Source organism: Apus apus, chromosome 13 (genome assembly GCF_020740795.1).
Source record: "Apus apus isolate bApuApu2 chromosome 13, bApuApu2.pri.cur, whole genome shotgun sequence".
NCBI lineage: Eukaryota > Metazoa > Chordata > Aves > Apodiformes > Apodidae > Apus > Apus apus.
In genome coordinates, this window is record NC_067294.1 from 12266129 (window position 1) to 12278327 (window position 12199).

The window sequence follows — 12199 nt, forward strand, 5'->3', positions numbered from 1 at the left end:
CACTTCTCATTTGAATTTCAGCTGCCATCGTTCCATATAATAGGTGAACAGACAGTTCTTATAAGGACTTCCTTGTTACACTGCCTGACTCTTGCCCTCTGAAAGCTTTAGCTTTCCAATTTCATCCTCCTGTAAATCAACTAATGAGGTCCCTTCTGTACTGCTCCATATTGTCAGTCATTCTTCATTGCAGTGGTCCTTAAAATAGCTTTTCTGTCATAGAATTTGCTCTAAAGGTGTTAAAATGCTTTGATTCACCTTAATTACGAAAACTGTTTCTTTTTCTGTCTGTAATATCTGTTTGGGTGGATGGTGCTCTGAGCTACTATCTTATTTTAGCACACAGACTTTTCCAACCAGTAGTTTTTTTTCTGTTCATTGTTGGAAGCAGTACTGGTCACTATTTAACAGTAATCATATGTAATTTAGCGCAAAACTTACAAAAGAAATAAAACAGGCTACCATTTGTGAAAATATATAACCTGTGTTTCTTCACTAAAGATGACTTAAACCAAGCTTCTAACCTCGAGCTGTTGGCACATGCTATTTCACACTGACTTTGCACCAGTAAATGAACTTAGATATAAGTATATATATAATAAATATTCTACAAGGTATAAGCAATCCAAGACTGTTTTTCACTGATATTTGGTTTGTCTAAATTTCAAGTGTATGCACCTACCCCAGCCTAAGAGTTTCAAGTGTATGCAGCCACCCCTACCTTTTTTTGTAGCACCTAGCCCTATAAAAGCTGGTTGAGATCAACACTGTAATGAAATGATCTACTTCTAAGCAGTATCTTTATCAGATTATTTTCAATAGGTCCTACGCTAATAATAGCTTCTACAGGTAGACAATTAATTTGCTGAGGAGTAAGCTGTGCTCTTTTTCTCAGCTTGAATTATTTAAATAAGCTCAGTCACAGAAATTAAATGGCTGGTGCTTGCTATAAAAATAAAATATATAAATTAAAATATGAATTAATGGCCTCATTTTTTTCTTGTAGTAGTTGATTTTTAGTGATTATATACACAGTTAGTAAGAGAAATTGCCTCACTATTGATAGAAAGTTCTGTCAGGGGGAGGGGAATAAGCTGCTCAACAAACCCACATGATCAATCTCTTTTTCCCTACTAGTACACACAAAAATGCCCGCATACAGCAAGGAAGGAAAAAATGAAACTGATGCCACTGAAAATCCTATACAATTATTACACTTAGGACAAGGAGCAGGTCTGCTGATGCAGACAACACAGACTTCTACATAGCCAAGGTCTATTCTTGCAGAGGTGGGGTAAGAAAAGCAAACAAAAGAGATCTCCGCAGGATGCTGCTGGCAGGGAGGCAACATTCTAAGTCAGGGAAGCACATGACTGGCATAACCACACACAGGTATATGCAGCTCCCTCCCTAAAAGAATTTTGAGGGTCAGGAACATAGATACTGGCATGCTTAACATCTATATCAGTCCTAAATACACAGCAAAGGTAAAGTGAATTTAACATAAATAAAATTTACTATCACTACTTAATTACCATAGGCTGGCTTTGATTATCAAGTAGTATAAATCAGTAGATGAAGATATCCAGAGCAAGACAGGTGCAAACAGGATCAGCCAGATTTGCTTTAAAAGGCCATACAATACAAATTAAACACTAGCATAAAGGCCTCTTCTAGATATCAAGTTGCTAAAAAAGGCTATCTTTGATGCAAGTGCATGGCTACCGTGGGCATTGTGACTGAGTCAGTACTCAAGAAGTCAGAAGAAGAAATCAAGAGTATCACAGCATGGTTGGAAGGGACCTTAAAGACCATCTTGTTCCACCCCCCCTGCATACGCAGGGACACCTCCCACTAGACCAGGTTGCTCAGAGCCCTGCCCAACCTGGCCTTGAACACTTCCAGGGAGGTGTAAAATTGCTGCTTTAATTAACCCATTTATGAATCCTGATCATTAATATCTTTCCCCATGTCTACAAAATTCCCAGATGCCCCACTGAATTCAGGAGTAAGATGGTCCCTGGCATCTCCCCTTGGTAGGATGCAAGGTGTTTTTCCTACAGCCTATGGGCAATGTCAGCACACGTGCATGAGCCACAGGGCCAGGCACAGCTGGGAACACCCCCTCTGCTACCTTAAGGGTGGTACATCTCTCATGGAATCAAGTATTCAAGTTTGCTTTTGCAGGATGAGTTTTCAGCATTCAGATTGCAAGAGTTTCTGAAGGATGCACATTCCTGCTATGCTACATAGAAAAAGAAAATCTTTCAGCTTGAATGGGAAAATCTGAATTACAACCTGTTACCCACTCCTGTGGGTGTCTACAACAAATACTCATGGAAAAGAAGCTTTAGCATTAGATAATAGAAATTATTATGCTGAATGAATGTGCATTTCAGAACCAGGGAAATAAATGTTTGAGTGGCTTTGGTGACTGTTAATTTTTTTTTTGTATTTTACTCAATTTCAAAAAAAGAGAGAAGATAAAACAAGGAAAAGTTAATGGAGCAACTGTAGGGGGAAAAGTGCAAAGAGTTCATTTTCTGTTCTTTGAAGAAAAAATGGGTGGAAAAAATAATTTATATACAGAATTGTTTTCATAAGAACTTCTGATTGATTCTCCTAAATGACAACAAAATTTTCAGTTTAGACAGACCTTATTTTGTACAGCATGTATTTTGTGCTAGTGAACTTCTTGCCATCAGAAGATTTACTTTACGTCTTCCTTCTGTTTTGGTTCTTGGGGAAGGGGGTTGGGCAGATAGAGTCCAAGGCTGAGCCCTTTCTAGTTGCTGTTTACCAAAGATCTAGTATTAGGAGGTTTCAGTAACTACAATTTTGTTGACTAACCACTTGTGTATGCAGACACATGCTGGTTTGCTGTCCTAATTGTTTAGGTTTTACCACTTTCTTTAGAATAGGGCCTTCACTCTCTTTTTCACCCAAGGCAAAGCATACCTTGACATATTTTAGCTACTACAGCAACTCACTATGCATAATCAAAAAAATACCAGCAGTTTTGCAGTCAGGGGTACAGTGGCACCACTAACAAATAAGAGAAGTTCATGACATCATGACAAAGCGTTTAAAGATTTTGCTGCAGAATGCTGGTAAGACAAATGTCACATCCCGATTGCTTTGTGATACAGACTTAAGCCATTTCAATATTTAGGCCTCTAAAATTCTTGCTGGAATGATATATGCTAGTGAATAACACTGCTTGTAATTTGCAAGGAGGTTTGCAAGTATTTTCACTCTCAGCAAATGATCTCACATATGGTTGGGTTTTTTGTCCTGAAAAAATGGAGGATATAGTCACTGCATCACACCCAGCTCAGTATCAAAATGCTGTTGTGTTGGATGTTTGCCTTGAACTCTCAGTTGTGCAGATACAAATAAGAAACTGTAAAAAAAGACAGCCCTTCAGAACTACTACTGAACAGCACCAATATTCTATAGGCCTGACTTTACAATCCTCTATGGTATTTACATAACTAATTTTATGTAAATGTTTATCAGTCTTGTTTAGTATAATGGGATATATCCCTATGAAAAAATGATCATTCCATTTCAACAAGGTTAAAAAAGTAAACAGAGTCATTTTATCACTCTGATTATAAATGGTGTCTACATGAGAATTTAGGGATCTAATTAATTAGTCACAGCTGCAGATGGGTTAGATGGACCCTGCCTTTAATGACCTGCAGATCAGAGTTTTACTTTCAAAATGACCATCTGACTCCTTTACTTACTGCCTTACCACAAAACAGGTCAGACAACCTTCTTATCACTCCTTGATATATTGCTAACAATAACATTTCTTTGTTCAGAGCCTGTGCATTCCACTTCCCTCCAGTAATGGTAGCCAGTGGTAACCAAGAAGGTGGTTCCATAACCATGCCACTGAATTACTCTCAAAACTACAGAGCTCTTTTCTCACAGCAAAGCTGACACAAGTGAAAAAACAGTTTCCTCCCCAGTCACTCCAGTGACTGTTAGCCTGAATATTTTTCTAATCTGAAGTACTTTACTTTTGATTGGCAGCAGTGAAAAAGAGAAAAAACTAAACACCTCTTTGTAAGGAACCACTACTGACTGAAGAGGCACTGTTCCTATGTGGACACATTTCCTAATTTTCATAAGAAACAGTTTGAGCTTTAAAACAAAACAAATTAATATTGGTACATGGAATCTCCAAAAAAGTAAAAGTGCACACCAATATCCATGCTACAAAGATTACATAAATGTAACATTTTTATGAAAGCAGTGAGTAAAGACTATGAATGCTGAATAAGTTGACTGACTTTTCATGTTACCTGAGCAAACCTAGCTGTTCATAGCAATTGCTGAGCTTGTTAAAACAGATTAGTAGGCAGGAACCAGACCCACAGCTGCTGCAACAAACCACATGAACCCAGCACAGCTGTGCCAGTTTACACGTGACGTGCAGAGGAGCCAATCCTTACTCCTACAAAACTCTTTATGCTATTCAACATTAAAAATTATTGGTTACATTTTAAAACACCACATGAATCACCTTGGATTATCAGAGACCTTCAGCATTTGTACTGTTAATAGCTCTGTCTCAGGATAAAGCACAACTTTAGATTAAAACACCATCTGAATTCTAAGTAATATTTACATTCATTCATAATGTCCAGAAAATATTGATTTTTAATTGTTTGGGGTTTTGCCTCTATAGACCAGCAATTATTTCAGCTGCTTTTGAACAAAAGCAATAATTTCCTCATATAACATAACCACATATGCTAACTATTATAAATGAGGACTTCATGTTGCAAAGCTTGGTATATAAATATAACAATTATGAGGTATATTTCCATAATGAAATAGACAGAACAGCAAATGTAGGTGAATCAGTATGTTAAAATAAATAAGAAAAAATTAAAAGTTCATCAAGCAGATCTCTAGGCAACATCAAAATTTCAATTCTGCCTGACTAGTCGTGGGGGCTCTGCAAGAGCATCCGAAACACATACATCAAGTTTTAATCCAGAACAGTAGAAACAAGCAACATAAACCACAGAAGAAATCAGGAAAAAACATACCTTGAAAGCCAAATGCATAGCAACAAGGAGCCTTGGGCCAGAGGAAAGCTTGTATGCAACCTACCCTGCTTTTATATTGCCTGTAAATGTCTGCCAGTAACACCTGGACCTTTAATTGTCCCGGCACAGAAGTTTTGGGAAAATCACACAGTTGTTGTCTGTTGGTATAAAACCAAATAGAAATAATTTTTAATTGGAAGGAAAATGAAGAAAAGTTGTATTACTGTCTTTTGGATAAGGACTTTAAAAGAGATGAGTGCAAAAGCTAAGTATAAAAACAAACTGTTATATCACTTTGCGAATGATTGTCCCCATGGATTCCTCATCTGTATCTGCTATGCCTGACTACACTTGGATTTTTAGCACTAAGCAGGTCACACAAAAATGAAATTTTAAAATCTGAATGTGACTGAAATGTTTAGTCTGCTGTTTCTAGAGCAGACTTCAAACTTTAGAACAGGACAGGGCATGAAAGACTGTGTTGATAGTATACTACAATTAAGCAAGTACCTCACACAATAACATCAGCAGGCAGGAAGCACTCAGTGTGTCCAACTGGAAGATAAAATCATCTGAAAAGCCTCCTCCTCACCATCTCTAAGAAGTGAGGAAGGTAGTGGAGGAGGAAGAATGAGCAACTCAAACACTAAACGACAGTGGGAACCAGCACCTGACAAGCTCATGTGTGTTACCTTTGCTTCACAAACTTTTCTGTGGTTTCTAAACAGTTATTTGCCAGAAAGCTCCAACTTAGCACAGCACTCCCTGAAGCATACAGGAACTGTGGCTAACTGAGCTCCACAGGTTGCGTGTTGTCATTCTAGATAGAGGCAGCTAGACAGGGAGAGAAATTAAATGTGTTTAAGGTCACCTAAGAAGTCAGCAAGGTACTTGGCTTCCAAAGCAGCAAAGCAGCAAAATTCATCCTAGTGTGACACATTTAAATTTAAGAATATTTATGACCCATAACATTAAGTAGATTCTTAAGTGTTTGGCTGAATAGGGATACACTTAAACACATTTTAAGCATCTCTCTGAATTCAGGTGGAGATATTCTGACTACATCTTTTTGTTAAAAGGCAAATATTTATAGTAGGACAATGATGAACCAAATTTTTCCCTACTACTCTTTTTCTTAGTTATTTGTTTCTTGTTGTTGTTTTTTTTTTTTAAAGTATTTTATTGCTTCTTATCTCTGTAAGTATTTATTTTACTTTGCTCGCTTTCTTTTCATAGTCACTTATTTTCATTATCCACAGGTAAGAAGTAACAAGTAAAGTAATATTAGTGTACTAAATATTGTATTGTTGGATAAATTGTAAAAAAGGAAAAAAAAACTAACCTTCAGTAACTTTGAATAATCTAGAATATTTACTTACACAAATTTTTATCTTATATGATTTTAGAAAAAATCGTCATTATGGATCAATACTGTTGCTCAAGAAAATATGAAATTACGGGCTAGCCCATTGGTCTGCAGGAACATGAACTGTCATTAAGAATATCAAAACACAAGTCGTAATTCTAAGGTCTGTGTCCCAAACAAATTTTTCCTTCTAACTGCAGAGCAGGAAGGACAGTGAACCACAAAATTATTTTCTTATTTCTGAAGGCTGAGTGACATCCACACCAGGATGTCGAGTATACTCCTCCCTTTTTGTGGGAGGAAGTTCCTAGTTGTAGTAGGTGTGCTGAGTTTATACTAGTGGTGCTATGAAAGCTCCAGGAGGTTGTAGATTTCTAGTCAAGACTTCACCTCATCAGAAGCAATGAGTTAGAGCAGAGGAGATAAAAATATGTGGTGTTCGTATTCCACTATAGATAAATCCAACTGTTACAGGAAAAGCCTCCTGAAAAAGATCTCATCAGTGATCACTACTGATCCCATTACTTCTTTCTGACATCAGACAAGAAATCCTATTCTTATCTAGGAAATAATTTTCCATTTCTGTCTTCATGGATTGAATTTTGTGGTGATGTTTTGGAACAGTGGGGCAAGGAGTAACAAACCGCTGTCTCTGGATTAGAAAGTTTGAGAAACGTGTAAGTTTCTGTTTGAAATACTGTATTTGGAGACATCAAAATTCAAGAGATAATCACCATCTCTAAATTTCTGGGCATCAGCTATTTTACATTTCTATTCAATTTTTAATAGACAATGGGTTCAAAGAAGTGCCACTTTCAGTTTTCAACACAGATTTAGAAAGAACGTTCATATGTCTTCAATGGGCATTGGATTTCAGTCTGAATCTTTGAAAGTGCAACTCGTTTTCATGAAGATTCTCATTTGTTTCTCTGGAACTTGCCTTTCTACTCTTTTTTTTTTTTTTTTTTTTTTTTTTTTTTTAGGATGCAATGGATAAAACCTTACTGTAAATAAAAAAGCCGTCATAAAACTGAACTTTTTTATATCTTTTGATAACTTGCCTTTTATAAAAACACTAGCTGACAATTATATGTCCTGTTTTCTTGACCGTGCCTCTAAATAAAAGGGGAGAAAAAGAAAAGTCAGGCAACTACATTTCATTACATCTACCAAAGGGTCAATAGCTATTCTTCAATATATTTTTGAAACACAGTAAATTAGAAATCAAATTCTAATCATATATTTAACAAAATAATTCCATTTAATCACACAATGAGGACTTGTAAATAAGAGTTCAAAGCTTTGAAGCAGATGGTCTTTCTGTTTTAATTCTTTATCTGATCTGCTGTGTGCCAGTAAATCTCTGAGTTTCATTTGCTTTATTCAAATCCCTTGGCTATTCAGGACACATTGTGTCAAAGCATTCTGCTGGGGAACTGCAGTTGTTTTATATATGCTGGGGAATTGCAGTTGTTTTATATATGCTCCTAAACTAAAAGAAAATGTGTATATTTTGCACACACAAAGAATAACATACTAAAACCCACAACACTAAAATAAAAAAATTCTTTCCTGGTGATGTATGTAAATAGTCTGTAATGTGTATATATACAGAGAGGATGCAGGCACTTCAGGAATAGGTCAGTTCTCAAAAATGTGTTTACTAAAAATTTAAAAGCAAAAAATAGTTATAACTGCTTTAAAAATATTTCTCTAGATCTATTTTAATCCATCATGTAATATATTTATTTTACCAAAATGGGATTAAATTGGTTTAACTTCATTGCTACTAACCACTTAGACTAGCATCAAGGTTGAAATTGTTGCAGGTAGTAGTTGTGCCAAGTTTGTTTTGGCTGGCTGTTTAGATTTCATAATCTTGTTTTTAAAGGATTTAGATCTACACTACCTTGTAACATGAATGACAGAGTCTCTTTTTGAAAACTTTATGGAGTCATAAAGCTGGCTTGAAAAAAAACACCTAGGTCTTCCTGGCATCTTCATTTTCCAAATGTGACTGTAAAACCACACAGTGCACATCACCTAGTATTGAGTTATTTGGAGACCTTAAGTTCAAATGCACCTTCCCTTTCTCATTTGAACAATTAATTCAAGAATGAAATCATATGACCTAAGACTCACCTATATATAGCTTAAGAGTTTCAAAGATAGCCTCTGAAGTTAGGCACCAGAAACACACAGATGGACTTATTTGATAAATGCATTACCCTCAGTGGTGTTTGGATTGGACCAGTGGAAATTGGATGGGAAAAGGAAAAAAGAAAGAATTGCAAGACATGTATCTGCCACTTAGCACTTGCTCTTTGAACAAGTATTTCTGTTGGCAACAATAAATTATATTTGTCTTTAAAAGACAAGATGTTTTCTTTTATAGTAGTTTCGGGGTTTTTTTTGTTTGGGTTTGTTGGGGTTTTTTTCCCTTTAAAAGACAGTTATTTTGTTACCACAATCTATTACAAAACAGCCTGTTTGTTTGATTACGTCCAAATATTTTTAGCATTTACTATGGCATAGTAGGAATGATAACTGTGATAACAGCCCTTGAAAAGAAACAGGAAAATCTGGGTTAGGTGTGAGAACTGATGGACAGGAACCTCAGTCATGGAGGAAAAATAGTTTTGTCCTACTTTCTGAGAAGATGAGAATTAGAGAGAGAGTGAGCAACTTCCAATTTTAGGTCAATATTTTCACCCAGGGAGAACTCAGAAAAACACATCATCTTTTGGCACATAGCAATTGTGTCCATGGAGACACAGACCATCCTGTGTAACCCTTGACACTTTATTAAAATAAAAAACTGTTACCATTGTTTATAAACTAATTAAAATAAATCAAGAAGAAAAATATAAGATGCAAGGTTATGTCTCATTGGTGAAACTACTTCAGCTGCCCACTTGCTCAGATTTTAGTGCACAGAGGTACATGAACCTTAGCCATTCAATCGTTCACTTTTCAGTGCATCTGCCTACCTAGCTACCTACCCCAGACACACACATACAGCAAATGTACTTCTAATTTCTTCATTCATGAGAAACAAGGGGAAAATTAAACACTTGAGTGATGTCGAACATTTATTTTTGCAAACATACATGATTCATTTAGAAAAAAATAGTTTAAGGACATTGTAGATAATAGACAATAGACAATGTCCATGTACTTCAATAAAATTGCTTGTGCTGTTTTTGTAAACTCAGCTGGGGATCCCAACTTACTTGTTGCTTAAGAAAAACTGTGTCATGTTTCCATGCAAGAACAAAACCAGTAAATTATGATAGCTAAGAGCAAATAAAGGCGGAAACAATGCTTATTTGGAAAATATCTCTAAGCAGAAATAGTGTATCTATGATGATTTGAAAAGTCACTACTTAAAATTTCCTCGGAAGTCAGTAAGTTTTCCTGTTCCCTACTTTTCTGTGCACTGCTAACAACCTTGAATCAAAATGACATGAACTACATTGAAAATGTCAGGAAACTGCGCAAAAAGTCCATTACAAGTCTTTAAAATAACCTGTGACTATTTAATGCTGATCATGATGACTAGGTGAACTTGGTGTACTAGGGGCTTTGATTAAAAAAAAATAATTCTGTTTTCCTTGTGCTAAGGGAAATCATTGCAGTATTTAGATTGTTGTAAGTCAGGCACTTATCCAATATGACTGCCCCTTGGAAGCTATTGCCAGCCTTAGCTATGAATGTCATTGGTTTGTTGGGTCACAGCAAATCCTTCTCACACTATTACAGCAACAGACAAATAATGTGTTTAGTGAGGATGTGCAATATTTGATTTAAAAATCTGGATAAGCTTGCAACAGATAGGTTAACTGTAATACAGGATACCAATTCAGGTTATTTCTGACAAAATGTATGGATGTGGATCTCCCTTGGCCTGGCATCATGGGAGGGAACAGAAACTGGATTGCTGATGGCATTGAGAAGAGGGAAAGTAGACAGTATTTGGAATCCAGTAGGTGCATACAATATAAGGATTTTTTTCCACCCCATGTCTGCTGGTGTTGCTTTGTAAGTAACAGGTACTGTTAACTGGGGAGTTCATTTTATCCTTACACTGAACTGGGCTAAGACAGCTGACCACGCTGTGCCTGTGGCAGTTAGCAGTGTCTGACATTTCTGCAGAAGGCTTGGAGCTGATGAACGGTGCCTTGAGCTAAATGCATCCAACTCCGCAGAAGTATCAGCACCCGCCGAGCTCACCCAGTTTGCTCTCACCTGAGGGAAGGACGGTAGCCCGGGGAGGATTAAATGGCCGTTAACTTCAAGCAGAACCGTGCCCCTCGGTGTCCACAGGTGGGTCAGGGCCGGGCCACCATTCACGTCTCGGGGGAGCAGCCGGGAGCGCCTCTCCCTCCGGAGCGGGGCGCGGGGCTGTCCCACCTCTGGTCCCCTGTGGGGCACCGAGGGGCACCAGGTCCCCGGCGGCCCCGTGGGAGAGTGGGGCTGAGGGGGCAGGGGGCTCGGAGCCCCCGGGCGCAGCCCTCGGCGGAGCCCTGGGGCCGCTCCGGGGGAACGTGGCACCTACCGATAAAAGGCATGTGAAAGTATGGGAGAGCCACCAGGTCCCGGAGCTGATTTACTGCGGGTCTCGCCCATAATCTACGTTACTTGGGTCTAATTAGAGTTGCACAGCATCTCTGCCCCGTCTGCCCACATCCCCAGGCTGCCGCCTGGTCTCTATAGGTACACAGAGCTGCTAGGCACACACGCGTAGTGCTGCATTTCCAGCTCGCCTTCATTCATATTTGTACCATGATTCAATATGTGATCAAAGGTTGAACGCTAACGCAGATCGCCTGTATTTTTAAGGTACGACCCTTAAAAATAGACTCTTTAGTAAATTGCAAGTGTCTCAATCTTCTCAGTGCAGCCTCCTCCCAGCCGTGCAGCGTCCCCCCCCCAAATAATAATAATGCTGCAGATTGTGGAAGGATTTGAGTCTGCAGCCAGAGAGAAAGGGATTAGGGCGAGAGCACTGGAAGTTAAATTGTGCTGCATATAAAAAATGGGCGGATTGGTCTCTAGATGAGAGCTTGGTACCACCTTCCTTTCTAAAATAAAATCTCTCTGGCATGAAGTCACAGCCTATTTCACATCCGGTTTACCCTGGGACGTATTACTACTGTCTTCGTAAAGAGAAAGCTTTTGTTGTATAGCGGCTGTCGGAATATTGGGAAGAGAAATTTGGGTGCTAAGCCCGGAGGAGCGGAGCAGCGGGCGATGGCCGAGGCGGAGTGAGCGGCGGAGCCGGAGCCGCGCAGCCTCCGCGGGGCGCGGGCGGGCACCCCGGCAGAGCGGCCAGCGGCGCCGCGGACCCGCGCCCGAGGGGCTCCCGGTAAGGGCGGCGGTTGGGGCGCACGCAGACACACCCGCACACACCCGCACACACCCGCACACACCCGCACACACCCGCACACACCCGCACCGCGCCGGGCGCTCCCGGCTGCGGGCATCGCGTCCAGACGCGCAGGCGGCTCCTCTCCCTCTCTCCGCAGGTTCCGCCGGGTCGGTGATGATTTTTTTCCCTATCCCTCCAGCTTGAAAATCCGCAGCGATCGATGGACATTTTAATTTACCTTCTTTATTTCTTTTTTAGCGTGGACTGATTTCCACCGGTCGCTTGGAAAACGGTTTTTTTTTTTGGTCTGGGGGCTTCCCACCCCCCCCCCCCCCCCTTTTTTTTTTTTTTTTTCCGAGGGAGGCGGGAGGGGTGGCTTTAGAAGGGTGCGGG

General features: G+C 39.3%; 1 protein-coding gene across 3 annotated transcripts in view; it reads left to right on the plus strand.

Moving 5' to 3' along the window:
* The first annotated feature begins 10652 nt into the window (after positions 1-10652).
* GABRA1 (gamma-aminobutyric acid type A receptor subunit alpha1) overlaps positions 10653-12199 on the plus strand; it is a 41449-nt gene continuing 39902 nt past the window's right edge. Inside the window, exon 1 of one of the 3 annotated variants that reach the window (XM_051631094.1) lies at positions 10653-10761. The gene's annotated coding sequence lies outside the window, so the exon portion shown is untranslated. Of the gene's footprint in view, positions 10762-11759; positions 11804-11953; positions 11974-12199 lie in introns of those variants that run through there. The other 2 variants (XM_051631093.1, XM_051631095.1) reach the window with 2 other exon arrangements.